The sequence below is a fragment of the Callorhinus ursinus genome, unplaced genomic scaffold, assembly GCF_003265705.2.
Source record: "Callorhinus ursinus isolate GAN/ISIS: 27379988/994484 unplaced genomic scaffold, GSC_fseal_2.0 scaffold3, whole genome shotgun sequence".
Classification (NCBI taxonomy): domain Eukaryota; kingdom Metazoa; phylum Chordata; class Mammalia; order Carnivora; family Otariidae; genus Callorhinus; species Callorhinus ursinus.
Window position 1 is genome coordinate 69,073,327 of NW_027397065.1, and position 8,204 is coordinate 69,081,530.

At 43.8% G+C, this 8,204-nt stretch overlaps 1 pseudogene; it reads left to right on the plus strand.

Moving 5' to 3' along the window:
* Nucleotides 1–293: 293 nt before the first annotated feature.
* LOC112820431 (transmembrane protein 125-like) lies at nucleotides 294–1,306 on the plus strand (annotated as a pseudogene).
* The last annotated feature ends 6,898 nt before the right edge of the window (nucleotides 1,307–8,204 follow it).

Below are 8,204 nucleotides of genomic sequence, written 5' to 3' on the forward strand. Positions count from 1 at the left end.
CCAGCTTTTCTTTTTCCTTTTCCCTTGCAAGGGGCTTCTTTTTGAGTTTCCCTCACAGATGTTTCCCCTAATAAATTTTTGCACAGCTAATTCTATCTTAGTATCATGTGTTTCTCAGAGTATCCAGATAACACAAGTGGTATCAGGAGTTATCCAACAAAACAAGCAATAAGACAGGGACTTAGGACTGGCTTACTCATTGCCTGGTGAGTGAAGAGGACATTGTTCTGCTTGGCAGACAGGGCAACAGTACTCCTTTATACAATCAGTGTTAATTGCTCGGGATTACGCTGATGGTGAATTTCATTGGTGGTGACAGGAAAATGTCTGGGTGGAGGTCAATGCAGTGGCAGGATTTAAGGATTCAGGCATTTGGAAGTTTTGGGTTAACAGTGCCTACAAAGGTAGTGGAGTTGGCTGGTTACTTCCAAGTTGTATTGATGCCCTCCAGAGGGATAATAAGGGACTATAGGCTGTCAGCAAGCTTTGGTATCTTATGAAGAGATCCTTATCTCTTGTACTGAAAGCACAGACAGCACTGTGTGGCAGGCTGAGGATCTAATAGAGTTGCAAACTCCAGAAATAGTTGAGGGATCACCCAATGCTCTGCTTTGTTATACCAGGGCCAAGGTGCTGGTTGGAAAACACGGGGGCCTTGAAACATGAGATGGGACTGTCTTGACGGAGGACCCTGAGGATGTGTCTACATTTGCTCATGAACATTTTGGGATTCAGAGGTAGACTGCCTTTCCTGAGAAAAAGCTATCATTTATACTGTAGGCCTTGTAGTGGGCTGTGGGGTAGGTGGCACAGCACTGCTCTCCTCCACCAGCAGCCGGGTGGTCAAGTGGTGGCTGGTGGGAGGCACTGTGTTCTCCCTGCTGCCCCTGCTGGTTCTGGTTAAGCAGGTGATGAGCTCAGCCCTGCAGGACATGAACTGCATATGCCAGCCCCACTATGTGGCCCTGATATGCAGTGGTGGAGGTGCCAGTGCCCTCAGGACGCTGCTCAGTGGTCCTGTGCTGCTGGTCACTGGACTAAGGCTGGACTGGCTGGTCACTGCCCATGCTCAGCCATTGGCTGCCATGCTGTTTATGGGCACAGCGTGGCTGCCTCAGGTTTGCTCTTGCTGCTGGGTTTGCTGCTGTACCAGGGGGGTGTGACTGGACACTGCCTTACCATCCATGCAACCATTCCCTCCACCCACAGTGACCATGGTGGCAATGGCAGAGTCTTCAGCATTTCAAGATGGTTGTCTGCCCATTAGTGTCATGAGACCACGTCTAGCATCTCCATCCTCATCTGACCCAGCGAGAGCCTCTTTCCCACCACCTGCCTCAATGTCCACATAACTGTGCCCAGGCATGAATGAGTGTGTGTGTGTGTGTGTGTGTGTGTGAATGTGTGTGCACATATGATCATCCATGGGCATGAAGGGAATAGTGAGTACGAGTGTGTACACGTTCCCAGAACTGTATAGCTCTTCTGTGGGACTCAGTGATGTGTGATTAAGAGCCTATGTGTACCCACACAACCACACCATGGGAAGGGAAATGTGTATGTCCTTGGAACTTTGTTTTTGTGTCCACATAACTGTCAGAGTCTGCCTGTTTATATCTGGGGTCTCTAGGCTAAGGAGTATCCAGGATCTTTGAAGATTCTTGCCAGGATCCCTGAAGTCTAAACCCACTCTATAATACCTGTTAGGGATTTCCACAAGAGTGACTCTTGGCCATCCCAGAGACTGCACCAGTGACCCTTCACTGAAGAGAATAACTGGTAGCAAAGTGGAGAGAACATGGGCTCTGGAATGTGACAGATCTGGATTAGGATTCTCCCTCTATTACTTACCAGCTGGGGAACTTGGGCAAGTGATTTAAGCTCTCTGAGCCTCAGTTTCTTGAAGGTCATGGTTGTTTGGTGAGGATGCAGTGACACCCAGTATGGAAGGACTGGGCACATGGCAGACGTGCAGTAAAAATGGTGGCTGCTGAAACAAAATAAACAAACGGAAAAACTCTTCTCCCAAGGAAACAGGTGATTCCCTCAGGAGCTGCCCTCTTCTTCAGTGTGACTGGACACTGCCTTCCCATCCATGCAGCCATTCCCCCCACCCACAGTGACCATGGTGGCAATGGCAGAGTCTTCAGCATTTCAAGATGGTTGTCTGCTCATTAGTGTCAAGAATACCCTTGTGATGGGACTTTGGGGGCTCTTCATCAAAGAGGCCAGAATGTAAGCCTATGTAAGCAAGTATTCTTGATGTGGGGCCATTGATTTTCTTGAGACAAGGCATATCCTAGCAAAGACCCTAGGAGATGGGACAAACTTCCTGCTGGGGTGACTCTTGGGGGACTTAAAGAAGTGATGGCTGGCACTAAGTGAAGCAGAAATTCCTGGGGTGCCATATCAAATGTTAAAGGCAGGAACAAAGAAGCTGAGGGAAGCAGGCATGCTAGAGTGGATGTATTATGTGAGGCCAAGAGGATCCGGCAGATAATTATGTTCCACAGGAAGACCCAGAGGTCACATTATTCCCCAAGGCCATCATCAATGTGCTAGTGAGAGAGATACCAGCATCAGAAATTCAGTGGTGGCCTCCTCTGTAGGCCAGGGCTGATAGTAGGGGAAGCAGATACAGTCTTCAGAAGCCAAGCAGCAGATCCAGATGCCAGGAGGCCACAGTTACCATAAAGATTGGCAGGGTCAAAGGGGTAGTCAAATGAGCTTGACATCTGTGCAATTGTGAACTTGATTAAGGGAACATGGTGTTTCTGGGAGCAAGAGTGCTGGTCAATAGTTGTAGCAAGAATAACAATGCAAGGGCAGGAATGGAAACTGAGGATGACTGCCTCAATAAAAAGTAACAGTCTCTGGCTCATTTCCCACATTTGAGCCAATTTTCAGATACAGAACATCCAGGGGACATGACTGCCTGTCGTGTGAAAGGAGTGAAACAGTTGACCATGAGATCCACCGGTTATGTCACATGGTGCATCATCTAGAACCAGCCAGCCTCATAGAACTCTAGAATAGCCTCTAAAAATTCAGCTCAAGAGCCAGCCTGGAGCAATGCTCTGGAATTATGTGGTGTATGCATTAAATTAGCAACTTCTATGTGATGCTGTGTCCCCATGGGGAAGAATATATAGACCTCCGAACCATGGAGTAAAAGCAAGTGTATCTGTACATTGCTGCCAATGGCCAGCTAGGGATTTTATCCCTCTATACTCCTGTTGACCTTAAAAAACAAAAGAGCCAGTTATTTTACCAGCAAAATGGGTTTTGTGAATAGCCGAGGAATTGCAATTCAGGACAAGCAAACTATGGTGAACCATAGGCAAGTCTGGAGAACAGAAGAAGGGGCTTGTTTTTATAGGGGAAAGGAGGAAGCTGGGAGAGGCTGTTTCACCGAGTTCTTGTTGGCTGGACTGTAGATGGGCAAGGAGAAAATCTTCCTTCTTCTTGTTGGGGTATGTAAAGTATGCTTCTTCCTATCGGTGGGGTGGGAGGTAGGCTTCTTATGGCAAGTGGTAGTGCCTGGGAGTTCCCCTGTCAGAGCTTCCTAACTCCATTTTAAATGAGGCTTCCTTTATTTATTTTCACACACTGTACTTAGAGTTTTGCAGAGTTGGAGGTCCTGTTGAACAGAAGGGACATACTCTGGCCAGGGGACATAGAAGAGGTTCCACTGAAGTGCATGTTACACCTGCTGCCTGAGTACTTTGGGCCACTTGTACCCGAGACCATCAGGGTAGAAGGGGACCATGGGTACCATGGTTAAGCCACTACCCCATCTGTGAGGAAAAGTGTATCTGTGTGATGTGGGAGGCAGCCTGTGGCAGTCACTATGAGACTGTATTTCTTAGAGTTCCAACTGAGGGGAGCATAACTGAGCAATGTCTCCAGCCGCTGCATTTAGAAATCCATTACTACTATGGCACCAGGGCTGCCCGTCCCAGTCACTTTTCCCGGCCAATGCTGGGTGCCCCAGCAGGGCAGGGCATTCCTGGGAGATGGGGAACTCCTCTGATGGACTGCTTTGGCTCCATCCCTCCCATTGACCATTGACCTTGCCAAACTTTCTTAGAACTGTCTTCTTCCAATCAGCCTTCACTGAACACACACACACACACTCATTCATGCCTGGGCACAGTTATGTGGACATTGAGGCAGGTGGTGGGAAAGAGGCTCTCGCTGGGTCAGATGAGGATGGAGATGCTAGACGTGGTCTCATGACACTAATGGGCAGACAACCATCTTGAAATGCTGAAGACTCTGCCATTGCCACCATGGTCACTGTGGGTGGAGGGAATGGTTGCATGGATGGTAAGGCAGTGTCCAGTCACACCCCCCTGGTACAGCAGCAAACCCAGCAGCAAGAGCAAACCTGAGGCAGCCACGCTGTGCCCATAAACACTTCACTCCTTCTCCAGAGTCAAGTAAACATCTTTGGTGAGGGCTCTCCAAGACCTTCTTGGTTCCCTCCCAATCTTCTCTCATAGGCATTGTGCCTAATAAATCTCTCACCCTGTCTTAATCCTGTGCTAGCATCTCTTTCAAAGAGAACCTGTGGTATGCATCAGCATTGACTGAAAACATGATTCAACTTGTGGCATTTAAGGACAGTGTATCCTAAATCTAGGCTGCTTTGTAACCTAATAAGGCCATGGGTATTTCTTCCTTCTTGTATATACCAACTAGTTTTCTTTCATTCACCAAGGAGAGTCTGTACTCTTAATCCATTGAGCATCCTTTCAATTCTTTCTCACTTAATATACTCCAGGGAGGATCAGCCAACAAGACAGTAAGAATATGTAGTTTCCCCACAATTACTAGAAAAGCATCTCAACACATGTGCCCTTCTGAAAACAGAATACTTCTCAGACAGGATCTATATTAGAGAGTGAAGTAGGGATACATAGGAGGCAAAAATAATGAAAGTCAAGACCTCCACTTGCTTCAACTGTCTGATATGTGTACTTTGTTTAGTCTTTTCAATGGCTTTGGATTCTAATAATTAAGGAAGCTCACAAAATGGTTTGCAGAAAAAATATTAGTGAAAGTCTTATCATATACTTCACGCATAAGTCTGTGGATCAGGAAGCACACATTTTACAGTGCTAACCAACTTATTGAATAAATAGATGCCTGTTATTGGATGAATTAGTACATTCATATTTACATTACTAATATGATCAGCCTAAATATTTTATAGCATCTATTATAGAAGCTTTCAGGCAACTGATGCCTCCAGCATTTCATTGATTGGACGTGAAAAGTATCTTTGAGAAATAGGTTTGATTCAATGCAGGCCATAGAGGTAAAACTGATGAGCTGGTGTGACAGAGAAATAAGTAGGAGCGAGGTGTCATTAAACAGATCCTTCTGGTACCATGAGTGGGAGAAGCACAGCACTGCATGAATGGCTTAGCCAATGATGAGAACAAGTGACATCCAAACAGCCTAAATGTTGTTATCACAAAGCAGTTGATAATTTGGAGAAAGGCAAATTTGACGTGTTTGTTTCAGAGTGGAACTCAAGTCAGAGGATTCTACAATGTTCAGTATAATCATGATTTCCAGCTGGTAGGAGGCAAGTTTCTGGCCTTTGCAGGTTTGTGACACCCTGAGAAAGAAAAAGTTCTCCAGTTTCATCCCATTTACCACTTTTCCCACAACTGTATCTCACAGTGGAGGTTAAAGGAAGTTAGTTATAGGGAATTTCTGTTAAATATGGTAATAGATAAAGAATAAAAGCGAAATGATAGCATATGCCAAAATTAAGGGGACAATAATCCTTTTACGGATGTGTTCTGAAGAATCCAAACATTTTTGTGACATTTTAGACAGAAAAAGTCATTTTTATACCAAAGTGATGTAGGGTTTGTGCAAACCTTCATATCAGTTGATAAAGAAAAATATTACTTTCATAGGTTCACACAAGAAGTTCAAGTATTTCATCTCAGCTTCGATTTTTAAGCCATTTTCCTGCAAACTGGCAAATTTCTGCCTACAGCAAACTGATGAAAATTCATGGGTGTTTTCATTCCTCTAGTTAAGGGAGGAATAGTAAAACTTTTGCCATAGATCAAACTTTTGAACAGTTGAGGGGGAGAAAAAAAAAAAAACACATCACTTCTCAAATGTGAATACCCAAAGTGAAATGTGGCCGTTTCTTACATTTTTAGATGCCTGGAAGTTTTCCACAAACTTCTATAACAGTCACTCTGCAGGCTTCTGCTATAAATGTTTCAGGAACTATCTAGGGAAATATTCTATTGAGAGGGAGAGGGAAGGCAGGATTATCTAGCAGATAGAGCGTGGAATTTGGACTTAGACAGCCATCTGAGACCTGCACCTGCCTCTTTCATTGCCTTATGGTGCAGCACTGTATAAATGATTCAGACTCTCTTTGCTTATATTTTTCCCTGTGGCAATAGAGGGAAATGGGCTAAGCATTAGCCCCTTCTCAACAACCAGAGAATACCATAACGGTAAATACGACATTGTCTGTAAAGTGCTATGACCTGTAATCCAGAAAAACAGTGCAGAGATGTGAGGGCACAGAGTTTGTAGAGATTATAGCATCCTCGCATGGAGACCTGTCTAGCCTGCCCCTCACTTTTGTGTTTAGCCGGGGGTCCCTGTGACACAGTTGACAGTAAGTTATTGCCAGTTGCTAATTCCTTCAACACACACCTTTCTTTCAGCATCTGGAGCATATTAACATTCCTCTCACAAAGTCAGTGAAGGAAGACAACCCATAACATCCAATCAACTTGCATCTATTGATTGTCTAATATGCAAAATGCATTCTACTAAGTATTAGACTTTTAATGAGAGTCTATTAGAACAATAACAATTTATCAGGTGGTGTTGCTGTTCTCAAAATGTTTGTAATCATGATCTAGTTATAAAGGAGGTAATTCTGGAGTGTTAAAAATCATATAAAAGGGGGATGCCTGGGTGGCTCAGTCATTAAGCATCTGCCTTCAGCTCAGGTTATGATCCCAGCATCCTGGGATTGAGCCCCTCATCGGGCTCCCTGCTCCGCGGGAAGCCTGCTTCTCCCTCTTCCCCTGCTTGTGTTCCCACTCTCACTGTCTCTCTCTCTGTCAAATAAATAAAGTCTTAAAAAAAAAACCATACAAAAGGGACATAGATGACAATTGATAGAAGTAATGATTCTAAGGAGTTTAGAGGAGGAAAGGTATGAGGGTTCAAGGTGACTCCTTTGCATATGATTTTAATTTGTAATTAGGAGAAACAGAATACACAAACCTAGAAAGAAAAATGTATACACACTCAGAAGTATAAAAAATTATATTATAGCTTGGCAGTTATCATGATAAAAAAGTGATTCCTTAATATCAATGGCTGCCATCATATGTTTCACTGTTCTCACTGAATTTAAGCAAATTTGTTCTGTCTTATTGATTATTTCTTTTCGTTTGCTGTTTGAGAAATGTCGATGGCTTGTTTGAAACTCAGTTCTGTTAGTTAATGTGAATGCGTCTTATGAAATAAATTCAGAGTCACGTGCTACAACAGGAATGAAGATCGCAGTGATCACTGTGACCAGTGGGCAGTCAACCTCTCAAGTCATCCGTGGGTTCATTTGTAAAATAAAAGAGTTGAGCTAAATTTCATAGGCCAGTTCTAAAATCCTCTGCAAAGAAATGCTGCTTAAAAGTTCTGCATTTCCTTGTGTTGCTAGGGAGCTCATCTTGCTTGTCTGGATCCACAACCATTTTTTTGTCATTAAGATCAATATCTCAGTTTCATAGACCGCAGAGGCTGCTGATAGAGGAGGAACACATGGTAATACAGTGCTCTCCAAAGCTGCTCTAACTGTAATTCTTAATTTAATCCCATTTAGGCTGGACATTCCCAAGATCTATTAAATTTTAATACTCAACTCCAGAGAGCTTTGGTCTTGCCTGTAAGTACTAACTTAAATGAAGAGCCTGGCTCTTGGTAATAGAACTTGTGTGTCAGCAAGCAAGGCATCTGTGAGACAGAATCCAGTACTCGTGCTGGGGGTATATTGCCATGAAGTTCTATTTCAAAGAATATTGGCAAAATATTTGTAAATACAATAATGCGTATCACCAAAAGAACTGACAATGTCAAAACATCCAGTCAATTCAGAGAAAATAGTAACCTAATTTTAAATGAAGTTGAGAAATGTCATTTAGGTA